Source organism: Amblyomma mixtum, chromosome 10, assembly GCF_055824585.1.
Source record: "Amblyomma mixtum isolate Tamu chromosome 10, ASM5582458v1, whole genome shotgun sequence".
In the NCBI taxonomy this organism is placed as follows: domain Eukaryota; kingdom Metazoa; phylum Arthropoda; class Arachnida; order Ixodida; family Ixodidae; genus Amblyomma; species Amblyomma mixtum.
This window is the reverse complement of record NC_143021.1, coordinates 121,415,983-121,430,412: the sequence shown is the minus strand read 5'-3', so window position 1 is coordinate 121,430,412 and position 14,430 is coordinate 121,415,983. Positions and strand designations below refer to the sequence as shown.

Genomic DNA, 14,430 nt, shown 5'->3' with positions numbered 1-14,430 from the left:
AATAAACTTTGTCCCCTAACATCAGAAATATGAAGTTTATTAGTTAATTTGAGTTTATTCAACGTTTAGTTATCAACCCACGCGAGGTATAATGTCCGCCTTGCTGTATAATCTGGTTCAACAGCTGGCGCCGACTTATCTCTCACAGTTTTCAAAATTAATATCTGCAAATATTAAAGAAAATCAGCATGTAGAGCGTTGCGACCATGTTCCTCCGAAGTGTATTGATGTGCCTTTTGTAGAAGTAAAAAGTCAGTTCTGTTTAGCTCACGTCCCATCTTCTGTTTATAAAGTCAAAAGAGCTACTACTGGGGCTAGTTATAAACACATTCTTGAAGGTATTGACGAGCGCTGTCAAAAAACGGAAAAGAGACCAACACACCGGACGAAGCGCTTCGTCCTGTGTGTTCGTCCCTTTTACTTATTTTGATAGCGCTCACCAATACCTTCAAGAATGTGTTTACAACTAGCCCCAGTAGTAGCTCTTTTGACTTTAATTTCTAGTACATCGGGCTTGAATGTTCCTCATCTGCCTCCTGTACTAAAAGTGCACTATTTCATCAGGAGCTTCTGTTTATGTTGCCTTATGAAGCCATAGTCTCTTTAAAATATGGTGTACAACCGGCTAGCCCCGCATTCTCCCCTGAGTGCTCGATCTCTGCCGTGGGGACAGTGAAGCAGTTCACGTAAGGCGCTTGAAGAATTATCACGACTCCGCTATGTGCACCACTCCTTCGGTCTTCAGGATGGTTCCTTCCTCCCCGGAGGCCATTGTAACTACCTAAACTTGTCAGTACCATCGCCGAGCGTGGGCTGCTCGTTGATTTTGGAACGACCGCTGACTGGCAGTGAATCTCGTCGAGTGCTTGATGCTCAGTTCCAATAGGCCCGTTGGAAAATAAGCAGTGAACGAAAACGAGGACAGTGCACAAAGAGAGATGATGCTGTGAGCTTTGGAGTGTACCCCCTTCGTCAAAAGTAACCGAGCAGCAGGTTTTTGCTTCTCTCCCGTATAACGGAGCCTTTATGGAACCTATCGGGACCGAAAGGTGTCAGAACTTGAGTACGAGGGCCCACCTCACTCTACACATATTCATAGCTTAAGGGCGTGCTTCGCTACGCGGCTAAGAAACAAAGCACATGCGCCAGGTTACTTTTAACAAAGGGGGTACATATGGATTCCCGAGGACCATAGAATATCTGCTTTATGTCCACTCAAATCTGCATGCGAAAAACAAGAGTAAGTTCAATTTATGGGGCTAAAGAAAAAGGACGCCGTAAACACACGCAATAAAGAGTTGGTAGTCAGCGCCCGTCCTGTATTTTTCGTGTTCCTTGTGTCCTTGTTCCGTAGCGCGGTTGTGAATCTGTTTATTAAGCATGAACCAACTAGCCCACACCAGAATCCTCTTATCCTCGTAGTGAAGGGCTCTGGGAATTTCGACCACCTGCGGTTCTTTAATGTGCACTTACATCGCCTCTAGAATTTCACAGCCCCGTAGCCTGGATCGAACCCCCGTCTTTCGGGTCAGCAGCCCAACGCCATAACCACTGAGCCACCGCAGCACCCGCACTTCGAAGTAACCATGCAGGTAAACCATGGTACAGTAGGACAATAAAGAAGCTTTCAGCCCCGCCGCGGTGGCTCAGTGGTTACGGCGCTCTGCTGCTGACCCGAAAGACGCGGGTTCGACCCCGGCTGCGGCGGCCGAATTTTGATGGAGGCGAAATTCTAGAGGCCCATGTACTGTGCGATGTCAGTGCACGTTAAAGAACCCCAGGTGGTCGAAATTTCCGGAGCCCTTCACTACGGCGCCCCTCATAGCCTGAGTTGCTTTGGGACGTTAGACCCCAATAAACCCAATAAAGAAGCCTTCACGCAAGAAAAAGCGCCTTTTTCGCTCTGCTGAGCAATCCAACTCAGCCTCAGGTGGGCAAACTATTTCACGTGTCTCCAAGACTATACAAACCTACTGAAGCAGTCCAAAAAGAAGTTCTTCCACGAGGATCTTCTCCACATAGTGAACAAAAATCCCCAAAAGTTCTGGAATATACTTTCTCCTGTTAGTCATCATACGCAAACATCACTTTCCAACTCGAATGGTTCACATCTCCTGCCAGACGAACGATCCGATGTAATGAACTTGTTGTTTTCTTGAGTTTTTACCCATGAGACAAAAGTAAATATTCCAAACTTTCCTGGTAACAGGTTCTCACGCTGCCCATTACAGTCACTGCGGAAGGTATTAAAAAGCTTATCGACTAGCTGAAAATGTCAAGTAGTCCTGGTGCCGATAGAATTTCTGCCAAAGTACTTAAAGGAACCCAAGTCCGAACCAGCCGTAAATTGCAGATAATATTTTGCCCTGTCCATCGCTCAAAGCGCTATTCCGATAGAATGGAAAATTAGCAAAGTTGTTCCTTACTAAAAAGTGGTAACCGATCTGATCCATCAAATTATCGCCCAATATCCGTAACATGCAACGCCTGTAAACTAAAGCAACATATCAGTTATTCTCAAGTTGCCCAACACCTTGATAATAATGCATTCTTCTTGGCTAATCAACACGGTTTCCACTCCGGTCGTTCTTGTGAATCGCAGATTTTCGAATTCACCACTGATCTTCATTTAAACCTTGATTCATTTTTTTTTTCAAACTGATGTCATATTCTTAGACTTTTCAAAGGCTTTTGATAGTGTTGCTCATTTGCGACTCATCTGTAAACTTTCTTCTCTCAGCCTGGACGCATTAATCTTATCTTGTATTAAATGCTTCCTCACTGACCGCTTTCAGCACACCGAGAGTCGTCTGCTCACAGCGCAAGGGAGACGACGCCCTTCGGAGGTGTTCGTATGGCCACAATGAGAAACACGGGCGAGGGATACGCTTGGCTCGGGAGCCCGGGAGCCGTTCTTCGGATTCCGACAGGAGTGAAAACGGCGACCGAGTCAGTGACCCAGAAATAACTGCTGCACCGCACACGCGACACTGCGATAGCGGCGCTTGACACTCAAGACGGAACACAGTCGCCTGATTTCCGACAGTGACCACGCTTTGTACTCTGGCGACGGCCTCACATCTGGCATCCATGTTTTTCTTTTTTTTATCATTCACGGAGGTGCTAACCCACAAAGCGCGCCACACAGGAGCGCCCTAAAGAAAAACGCGGTCTGTGCGCTCGCTTTTGTTCCCCTTTGCCTCAGAAAGTGGAGGGGAATAAAGAACAGTGTTTGCAACACAAGGACCCTGATGCAGACGGGACGATCACGACGCGTCACCGCGTCACGTATAGGGGCTCCTGGATCATTTTTAGAACGTGCTATTCTCATCTCGCGAGCCGTAAGCGCCTTCGCCGTGAATTGTCTGCCTCGCGCAAATGTCGCCAGCGCTACGGTGCGCCTTTCCCGGCTGAGAAAGAGTGGACGAGGCCGCTCATCTGCATGAAGAAGGCTCACTAGCCTGCTGTAACGCCTCGTCTCGTGTACGTTGACCTGGTTTTAATGCATCACACTGTCGTTAGCAGCCGTGTCGGCAGCTGTGTCGGCAGATGTGTCCGCGTTTTGACGGGTGTCCACCGACATATGGGAGACTGTTACTGCGTATTTTCCTTTCCTCAAATACAATTTTCAGTTTCTTAATTAGGGCCCCTCTTTCTCTTTCTTCTTTCACTCCCACTTCCTCCCTTCCTCTACAAACGGATGACGGGTGTCCACCGAGATATGTGAGACAGTTACTGCGCCATTTCCTTTCCTCAAAAAGCATTACGTTCAAAGGACAAGGCATCGCACCGAACGGGTGGTGGCGTTCCGTGGCAGCGCTACAACACGCTGTCGCGTTCCACTCCTAAAGGCGAAGCTTAAAGTGTACTTATTTACCAGTTAATTAGTATTTATTCATTAAGCAGTAGTTACCCATAAATTAGTAATTTGTCATCACTTAGTAAGTAGTCATTAATTACGTGTGACGTCATTCAGTGGTGACGTCACCAGTGCCACACAGGCAGTGAAAGTGGTGCGGAAAGCGCTTTCGCCTCTACGCACTTTAGACAGTCAAAGTGCCCCCTGATTTTTTATTAATTACATAGCTTCGAGGTCGCTGTGCCTTCCCGGACTTCGCAGCACTTCCTCGAAGCTGCCTGCCTGCATGGCCCGCGCGGGCAGTTGAGAAGGGCAGTCTCCCATGCCTCTCATGCCTTCTCAACTGCTCCTCGCTTGAGTCCCAAAGGGCTCTGGTGAAACGGGCTAGAGACGGGGCATTGTCATGCGGTGTCCCGGACTAGGGACGCCGACCATGTAGCGTGGCCACTCTGTGGCTCCCAAACTCTGTTTCAGAAATTAAAAGTTTTCACCACCACCACCGCGCGGGCACAACCAAAATATAGCAGCGCGATCCGAAGTCATAATCCGCTATGGTGGGGGTGTCTTCGTTCAGTGAAAGCGGGCCCAGCACTACAGCACCAAGCAAAGAGCGCGTCGTGGCGAAACGTCGTGACGTGGACGAAAGGTGGCTGTGTTCGAGCGAGCCAACACCCCACGGGCCCGCAGTCTCATTACAGAAAGCGTGTCGGCGGCTTTGTCGTCGGGGCTCCGAGAACAGCGAGGTATGCAAGACTTCCTCTGTGGCATTCCCGCAACGCCTCCCCTGTCCGAAGGGCCGCGACCTCGGCACCTCATGGCGACTTTGCCCACCTAGCCGCGGCCACCGGCGCTAAACTAACCAATTAGACAACGTGCCTGGCTTCCGTAAGCCTAACGTCTGCTGAAGACCTCGGCGAGACTCGGTGAAAGGAAATGTTTGGCTTCACTGTTTGGCGCGTGAGGGTGGTGAGAAAACGGCGACAGAGGCAAAGGCAGCCGGAACCAGAATGAAAGGAAAAGAACAACACGCGAAGAGCAGCAGAAACGGACGCGTGGAGAGAGATTTCTGCTATTTTGGTTGTTGTTTGTCTCGTTTTCCTAGCACAGCTCTGGGTTCGAGGCTGAGCCCAACCCTTAGGGGCTCCATAAGAATTTAATTGTTTCATTGAAGTCTGGGACGCGTCTCAGGGAATGACCGCCTGAACTTCTCTATTTCCGCAGGCACTAAAACGCAAGAAAAAACACTGTAGAGCAGTTGAGGTGGAGGCTCCGTGCTTAGGACGTAATTTTATATCACCTTGGCTTTACTGTTGAGTAGAAAAATCAGGTTCTGTTGACTTGTTTCTCTCTCAGATCATTTTCGGTTTAAGTTACAGCACGTGTAATTGTCTGAGAGACTTTGCTCGTGCAAACTGAAGTTCGAAATTTTGTCAGTTCTGTAAATATACTGCTTCATTCATCATCGTCGCCTCGTTCAACAAAACCAAATTACCACGAGGCCTGAGCTCCCTGAAGAAAGTGAAAGAAGCATATAATAAAAATTTACTCTACTTCTCATGACATAGGCGGTTACCATAACCTCGCAGGGCCATTGCATGCAATAGCTGCATCATTTCAGGGTAGAAAACACAAAGCAACCATAGGACTAGAAAGTAGTGGATGAAACAGTGGGGTGGTACAGTTGGATCGTGCCAGTAATAACCTACGCAGCAGAAACCAGGAGGCTAACAAGGTTGAAATTCAACTGAGGACAGCGCAGCGACCTGTGGAAGAGAGAATGACAGCGCTAACGTTTAGGGGAAGCAGACCCAACGGGGGCAAACATGAGTTAATGACATCATATTTTAAATCAAGAAAGAACGGCATGGGCAGTGTTTAGAATGCTGTGAGATAAAAAAAAACGATATAGTGCATTCAGACGGAGTGGATTCCTAGTTTGTGCATGCGTAGCAGGGAGTGCTAGAGGGAGTCAGTTCGACGGAAGAGATTAGGTAGTTTCCGGGCATAAAGTGGTCGCAGCTGGTACAGGACCTGAGTAATCCGAGGGGCCGTATTCTTGCCAGGGGCATAGGATGTTTTTCTAGAAACCAGCAACTTCCAAACCGCCAGTTATCAGCAAAATAAAGCGAAGAACTTCTGGTGCAGGTTGGTTATTTCCTGACCGAAATCGAAACGCTGCTTTACAGTATGAACACAACAGGCGTGCACCGAAGGACTACATCGTCATTCTTCTCGGTGTAAAAATTAGCTTTCGATGAGAGGTGAAGCGCTGCGATTCGCACGTATGCACGTACACGCCAACCATGCGAAAAAAAAATCGATTTACTAGCACGCACTTTTTCTACTCTACAATGAAGTGAAGTAGCAGTCACTGACCATAGTCGAAAAAAGAAAGACGTTTCGAAACCCGTACGGGTTTCTTGTTCACAGTGAGCAGGACAAGAGCGGTGGCGAATTTATATCCGGAGAATGTGACGTAAAGATCGGGCGTAGATGCCTGGCATGGGGCCAGCGTTCTTGTTTAATGTTGCTTGTGTTGTCTGGATGAATAGCGATTCCAGCAGAAGGCGCGTCGTCGGGAATCGTCATCTGGAATCGCTATTCATCCAGACAACACAAGCAACATTAAACAAGAACGCTGGCCCCATGCCAGGCATCTACGCCCGATCTTTACGTCACATTCTCCGGATATAAATTCGCCACCGCTCTTGTCCTGCTCACTGTGAACAAGAAACCCGTACGGGTTTCGAAACGTCTTTCATTTTTCGACTATGGTCAGTGACTGCTACTTCACTTCATTGCATCACCATGCCTGACCAGACGGATTTCCGTCGAACTCTTGACTACTTTTTCTACTCTAGTGCAAACGTCTCCTGCATCCCCCAAAGAAACTGTACGACCACAAGAGTAATCCGAATGACTTCTTGCCTACTGTCTGCAGCTTCCTGATATATATGGTCCACTCACTGCAAGCAATGGAAAAGCTACTGGGGAAAAACGGTTCCTTCACGGCACGCATTAGGACTTTCTTTTCTGCGATCACTTCCGCGTCGGTTCAATAAATGAGGCGCATCGTGTCTTCAAAGTGGCACACAACTGCAGCGCGAAAGCCACGCTGTCATTATGCAGACGCACAGGGATGAGCGATGCACTCACAGCCTGTTTGTTGCAAATACCTGTCCGAAATACAAGACATGCACAAACTACAGATACGCCCAAAATAAATGAACACTTTTCAAAGAAAAACCAAAATAGCAAACCAACCATAAAAAATAGAGCATCGGTTGGGCCTAGTTGGTACATGATGCTGGTAAGGTGAAGGTTGCTCAAACACGGGACGGTCCACAACACTTATGTGGTAGGCCTTGGAAGCCTACCACATAAAGGAAAAAGCAGAAGACTGCATTAGTAATACGTCCGTATCTGTCCGCAGCTGAATTCAATTTTTTTTTTTGCGCTCGCATCTGCGTTAACAGCCTTTTGCATGACTATTGTGTTTCCAGATCATGTTTGAGCATGAGTTGTCAGATGTATAACAACGCGTTCTTAAGAAGAATAAACAATTGTTAGTAGAGCCTGTGTGTGTCTGCATCCCTTCTTTGTGGATCGTCCAGTGTTTGTGCAACCTTCACCTTAACAGCAAACATAAACACCTCAATGTAACCAAAAAAATGGACAGCAGTATTTGTAAACAAACAAATAATAAACAAACCTAGACTCGAAACACGACAGAAAGACAACATATCCTATGGTTGAGAAAAGGCCATATTCCGATGTTTAATTGCGGTCTGTGTAAACGATCACTTTTTCAATGAAATGTTGACACGCGACTGAAGTCGTATTTTGGGTTTTTTTTTCTTTCGCACGGGGCTTCCGCACGTCTAGAGCTGTTTCATCTTGAAGCTTTCCCACGTAGCCACAGAAGCATCATATTTTTCAAGCCGCGGGCTATCTAATGTCAAAAAAGACGTTGTTCGTGTGCTTTGTGTCATCTTCCCAGGAGTCTAGACAGCAGCCCCGTGGTCAAATACTTCCAAGCATTCTCCCAAGTCATGATGCCGTCGGCGGCTCATGGGGCGGGCGGAGCACAGTGGGCGTTGGCCGTTCTCCAGGCTCCCTCAACGGTGGCATAGCAGAACAGAAGCCCCGCGCCTTCAGCGGATGTAACGGGCGGTGTGACGACAGGCAAGGACGTAGGCGGCTGTCAGTCAAACTGGCGCAGTAGTAAAACTGTTTATTTAAACTTGTAGTTTATAATTCGGTAAAACACAGATCCGGGGTTGTTCATCCCTGCCCGGAAGAGTGAAAGCTGCTGTAAGAAACGAGGCAAACACTGCGAATGTCGTGTCGCTTGCGGCTCCTCTTGTACGAAGAGCTTTTGCTCCTCCTTAGACCATTTTTCCAGGGAAATTGGTTGGAATCCCGCGTGACAAGGCGATAAGGTCGCGTGCAGGCGACAATGAAGCATCGATGAAAGCATCGCGACAGTATCAACCTATATAAAAGATGGTTTGGTTTGGTTTATGGGGTTTAACGTCCCAAAGCGACTAAGGCTACGAGAGACGCCGTAGTGGAGGGCTCCGGAAATTTCGACCACCTGGGGTTCTTTCACGTGCACTGGCATCGCACAGTACACGGGCCTCTAGAATTTCTCCTCCATGGAAATTCAACCGCCGCGGCAGGGATCGAACCCGCGTCTTTCGGGTCAGCAGCCGTGCATCTCGAAATTTCCACCTGCCACTTTAGTGGAAACAAGCACTTGAGGTGACGCCTGTAGACGCTTAAGCGGGAGACAACACGTGCGCGTGCGCGACGTTCCCCCTGGAACATCGTTTCTCTAACCGAAAGAAGCGCCGGATGAAACGGGCTAAGAGCGAGCGCGATTTAGAAGGCAGCAGTAAGCCCTCGCAGATCGTTTCCACCGAGAGTGGCTTGGACGGACCCAGTCTAGGCACATCTCTCGGCACGAGGCTGGGAAGGGAGCGACTTCCGGGAAGCAGCGGGTCGGGCTCACGTCAACAGCGGACGCAGAAGAAACTCCGTGCACGTGTCACGCACCCAGAGGCGCCGGCACGGCGTGCGGGCTCGGAAGTTGAGAACGATTACGGACGATGTGCTTTTGCGACTGCCGTGGCAAAGAGCGGTTGGGGGCTCCGGACTGAGAGCAGCCACTTACCCACAACCGAAAGCACCGCGCAGTCTTTGCTGGAGATCACGAAAGCTTTCAGCATAGCGCTTGCCATACCTGGATTACTGTAAGAAATGACATATTCCTGTTGCAGCACGCAACTTCTCGTTGCGGTGCCGTTAACGGCAAAGGGAAAAATAGCTTAGAAGGGTTGTTTTGTAGGCCAGTTGGGGATCCATACTTCAAGAAATGCTACGGCGCGGCAGACAAGGACAAGACGTGGAAAGAGAAGTTTATTTTTTTCGATGTGAACAAAAGTACAAGAAATGTCCTGAATTCAATGCTCTAAACATTCAAGCACATGCGCAGTGACGAAGCACTGAGCACGTCAGTAGGACAGTATGAAAGCCGACACTCGACGGCCGCGCAGAACGATGAAGTATGTCGACCATCTGTTCAAAAACTCAGCCTCGCTCATTGTCAGTGCGTCCACGCATGCTTGCTCAAAGAGGCGCGTGCGGAGGCGCTGCAACGTAGGAAACATCGTTCTTTTGCGGACGCCCATTTAAGGAAGCCACTCCACGCTGCCGCCACAAAACGAACATGCCGACATACAAGAGAATATTTGTAAACACTTCGGTTGAACTAGTGCGCGCTTCCAGGCGGGTTACAAACATCCGTGACACTAGTATCTAAAATATGCGCGCCACTACACAGTCAAACACTACGTTTGAAGAAAATAGCGCCAGAGCATGCAAACCACGAAAAGAGAAGGACGAGACACAAAGCGCTATATAGTTTGCAGACACAATATAAATTGCAGTGAAGAGAGCACTAGGTACAAAATGATTAGCGAACACGGTACGTGTGACACAAGCGAACATCGTCTTGCACCAAATCTAATCTTCCTGATAGAAATTCTCTTTCTTGAGCAGCGTCAGTTAGAATTTCTATAACAATGATTAGATTTGGTTAAGACGATGTTCGCTTGTGTCACACGTGCCGTATTTGCTAATCATTTTGCACCTAGTTCTCTCTTAACTGTATTTTATATTTTTCTTTTTTGCCGCTGATAAGCGCAAAGCATATATTCGTTGAGGTGGGTTTCCATAAAATCAGTTGTTAGATGGCGCCCTGTGGTGTATTTTCTACGTCTTGTCCTTGTCTGCCGCGCCGAAGCATTTCTTGAAGGATGGAAAAATTGCGCATCATCAGGTGACGAAGACAGCAGGAGAGCACACACGCGCTGTCTCCGTTACTTGATGCTCAGCCACTGTTCCTAACGTCTTACCAACTTTCCCATCCTATACGCCGTTAACGGAGTTCCAATACGGGCCCATGTACTCGGCGACGTAATGACGGACGCTTCTAAATGCATGGGCGCAGCTCTGCTATCCGTTTGATCCGAGCTGATGAGGCGAACTCCCATTGAAGCCATTGCATAGCAGCGCTAGCTGGATGAAGGATTACAGCCTTTTTCACGGCAGCTTCAGCGTAAGCACAGGTGCTGGGGGTGAGCGCAGCTGCAGAGTTGGTGGATCACACAAGCGTGCACCCTTGCAGCTAAGTGGAGAAATATGATAGGACACGAGAGAACAGAAAGCAGGAGGCCAGAGGCCGGAAACGAGGATGCGACACCAATCATTTTACTTTCCAAAAGGCGAAGAAGCTTGACGATGCTTTCAGTGAAGCCACTGATCATAAATTCTTAACTGCATGTCAGCAGGCGGAACATTCCCGGAAGTAGCGCTCAACCTACACCAAAGGCAGTGGAAGAATACGGAATAGCTTAAAACGCGGCATTCGGCATTCACAAAATCGCTTCGTGCGAAATGTCGGACTTCTGCCGTTCATCACAATATAAAGGACGGCTCTTCCCCAGAACTCCACTTCGTTATCCATCTTTTTCTTCCAAAAATTTACAAGAGTTGAGGACAGCAACAGGAGGATAATCAATTCAGGTTAAGTCCCTGGCCCCGCTCTGCTTGCCGATCTTCATAAACAGCATCAGTTATATCACCTTGCATTGGCGTTTGTGCGGAGGATTGCTTTCTTTACCGCCGCACATCTTCTAACATCTAGTAGGCCCAATTTCGAATGGTTTCATCACAAGAGGAAAGCAGTGTCTTCATCGGACGATGCTGCCGAATGCTTCCGTCTTTCACTACATGCAAGTTGTTGTTGTTGTAGCCTACGACAGAATGGCACATACCCACTCTGGGGGATCGGCCAAGAATCGGGTGGTAAAGGTTGGTATTCACCTGTACGTAGTAAAGGCAAAAGGAAAGCACACGGGAGATGAACATACGGCACGTGTGACATGCAAGTTTCAAGCAACCACACTTACTTCTGCTTCATCATCATCATGAGCCTGACTACGCCCTCTGCAGGGCAAAAGCCTCTCCCATGTCTCTCCAATTAACTCTGTCCTTCGCCAGCCGCAGCCACCCTATCCCCGCAAACTTCTTACTCTCATCCGCCCACCTAACTTTCTGCCGTCCCCTGCTACGCTTGCCTTCTCTTGGAATCCACTCCGTTAGTACCCTCAAGGATCAGCGGTTATCTTGCCTTCGCATTACATGCCCTGCCCAAGCCTACTTCTTCCTCTTGATTTCAACTAGGATATCATTAACCCGCGTTTGTTCTCTCGCCCACTTTGTCCTCTTCCGGTCTCTCAACGTTACACCTATCATTTTTCTTTCCATTGCTCGCTGCGTTGTCCTTAACTTAAGCTGAACCCTCTTTGTTAGCCTCCACGTTTCTGCCCCATAGGTGAGTACCGGTAAGATACCGCTGTTGTGTACTTTTCTCTTGAGGGATATCGGTAAACTGCCATTCATGATCTGAGATAGCCTGCTTACCCTTACCTTTTGAACTCGATGATGCTTGCACAAACAATTATCTAGGTATCATCACATGATACTACCTAGTCCGAACATGCTCTCAAATTTTGTACTTGTGTCGCCCCTCCTCCGAAGCAAACTAGTGTGTGAACCCTTTATCCGCAGAAAACTAACATTTCGAACACACTGTGGAAGTTGTGGCACCCACAAGACGTACAGTCTTGGTCAAAAGTAACTCACCCCTGCGCCTGCTCTGAGCCGCACCGTGGGGCACTCGCGACACAATGGGACATCCAGAGTTCCTTGAATGGCTAGGACAAAGGTCCTCGGCTGTCTCAAATGTACAGCTTGACGGCGGCCTTGCATTCCTCACTACAGTGCTAAAAGCAAACCCTGTGTGTGTGACTTTCCACGGGGGGATGCACATAATAAACGTTTCGGAAGCCGTTCGGAATCCCTCCGTCCAATTCATCGCGTCACAGCAGCTACAAAACGTCACCATTAATGCAGTGAATCATTGCATTGCTTTCACTCCTTCATATTTGATGCCACACAAGTGGCTCTCCCTGTTCCATACAGCATATTATTTTACTCCTTTCCTCCCCTTGCCACTGAGCCTCTCAGCGATTCCATAATACTCCTATTGTTTTGAACCCACCATTTTTGCCAGCCGGCATGAAATTTGAATGAACTGGTAGATATAATAGCGTTTTGGAGAAATACCATGTGCTTGCGTTATTGGGGGCTCAGGAATGCTCTTGGCAATCCCTATTGTAGCCTTGGATGGTATAACGTGGCGCTCAGAGTTGAACACAAGGTACACTCTAAACACAGTAACCAATAAAGTAACTTTTCGACGTAAGTAACTTTTGTCACAAAGGTTACAATTGATGTTTTTTGATGTTTTCATTACGTTTTATTTATTTTTGTGGAGCCCAAAGGTTACAACGGCCAGAAGTCAACCGTTTCAAAGGTTACGATGAAAAAATTGCCAAGTAATCTTTGCGCAGTAACTTTTGGTCAGCACGGTACCCTATATGCGTCGTCAAGCCAGGAGATATGCACATATAAAGGACGTATGCTGCTTTACGTGCGGGAATGTGCTTTTCGGATGCAATGGGGCTGCGGTTTCGACCGCATGGGAGATGCTTTCATATGCCGGAGACATCAACGTAAGCTATCGCATGAGCCCGATACTGCTGTTTTGGGTCGCAGCCACATTGAATCGCGTGTTATCAGATATCTGTCTTCACATTTACCAAAGGAGGCTGCGAATGCAATGCAAATGCAGTATTTTGCGGCTGAATATATATGAGAACACATCTTGAATGTTCGATTCGTATCGATGAGCTTTGCAAAGAAACCCAAGGTGCTACTTCTCTAAGCATGGTGTGTACCGATTTTATTGCGCGAATAAACGTTAATAAACAAATATTTCAAATTACATTTCTCGATGACTCTCATAGAGCCTATTTTTCATCTTTCTCGAACCGATACGCGATAACAACGGTCGCAATTAATAGTAATAAAGCGTACATATGGAAGGGCAGCACCTGGGAAGGCGACAGCGGACGTAACCGCATTTGCAGGCCGCCGAGTGCGCGACTCGACTTCTCTTCATGTGGCTCTCTACATAGGCCTCCAATTTATCATTTCAGGTGGCGAATATATATCACGAATCAAAACGTAAAGCGCCCACGGTACGAACGGCGGCGCCTAAAGTAATTGGCAAAGAACTACTCAAAACATGGCATGACGGCCGCTCCAGTATGCGTGAGACGCGCATGCGCAGACGGCCGGCGCTTCACCCAATGAAAAGCGGCGCTTCTGTTTCAAAACGCTTGGCAACGTTGCACGCCGGCAGGCACGGCGGCAAGTCTGGACGGCGGGAAGGCTCGGACGTTGCAGCGTTGCGGAGGCTGCTTTGTTCTTGGAACAGAGAGTTGGAACCGTTCGTGAACCATGCCGTCTTTTGATGGCGTTTCTGTAGTGGTTTATTTGGAGTAATGTCACTAAGCAGCAGGGACCTGTGGGGTACGCTGCGCGGCAGCTGCAACGAACCTCAATGTGACTGTACACGCTACGTCGTTGTGTGCTCGGCAGACAGCTCCGCGCCCAGCGCTATTCGTTGCAACTACTGCAATCACGTTCCAGGGGTTCATGGAAGAATAACGGACTAGGGTGAGTGTCCCTTTTTTTTTACCATATGCACAGTAACGACCTGCGAAGTCATTGATTTCATGCTTGTCAGAGTGCGTATTTTCTTTGTTTGCCAAAGCAGCTTCATTTCTAAGCCTCGTTGAATGCGCTTCGAAGCGAAATCTGGTTCAGTAGTTTGAGTGCCTCATTCACCTATTGCGCGGGGTTTCGTGCCAATAAGTTTGGTTATCCAGAGTATTAGTTTTAGACTATTGTTGCCGTATGTCATTTGGGGGTCATTAGGTGCGATAATACGGGGGCACTCCAGCGCTAATTCGTGATCGTTTGCATGCGTGTGCGCTCGTTTTTTTTTTTTGCATGCGTACAAGAGAGCACGCTTAAAACGCACGGCGGTACTTTTTTTAATTAAGGATGCGATTTGGGCGAGTTGGTATTGTAAG

The 14,430-nt window shown here is 48.1% G+C and overlaps 1 protein-coding gene across 1 annotated transcript in view; it reads right to left on the bottom strand.

Annotated features, from left to right (window-relative positions):
• Nucleotides 1-14,430, bottom strand: part of nau (myogenic-determination protein nautilus) — a 129,054-nt gene that overhangs the window by 36,239 nt on the left and 78,385 nt on the right. The gene's annotated exons all lie outside the window — the stretch shown is intronic.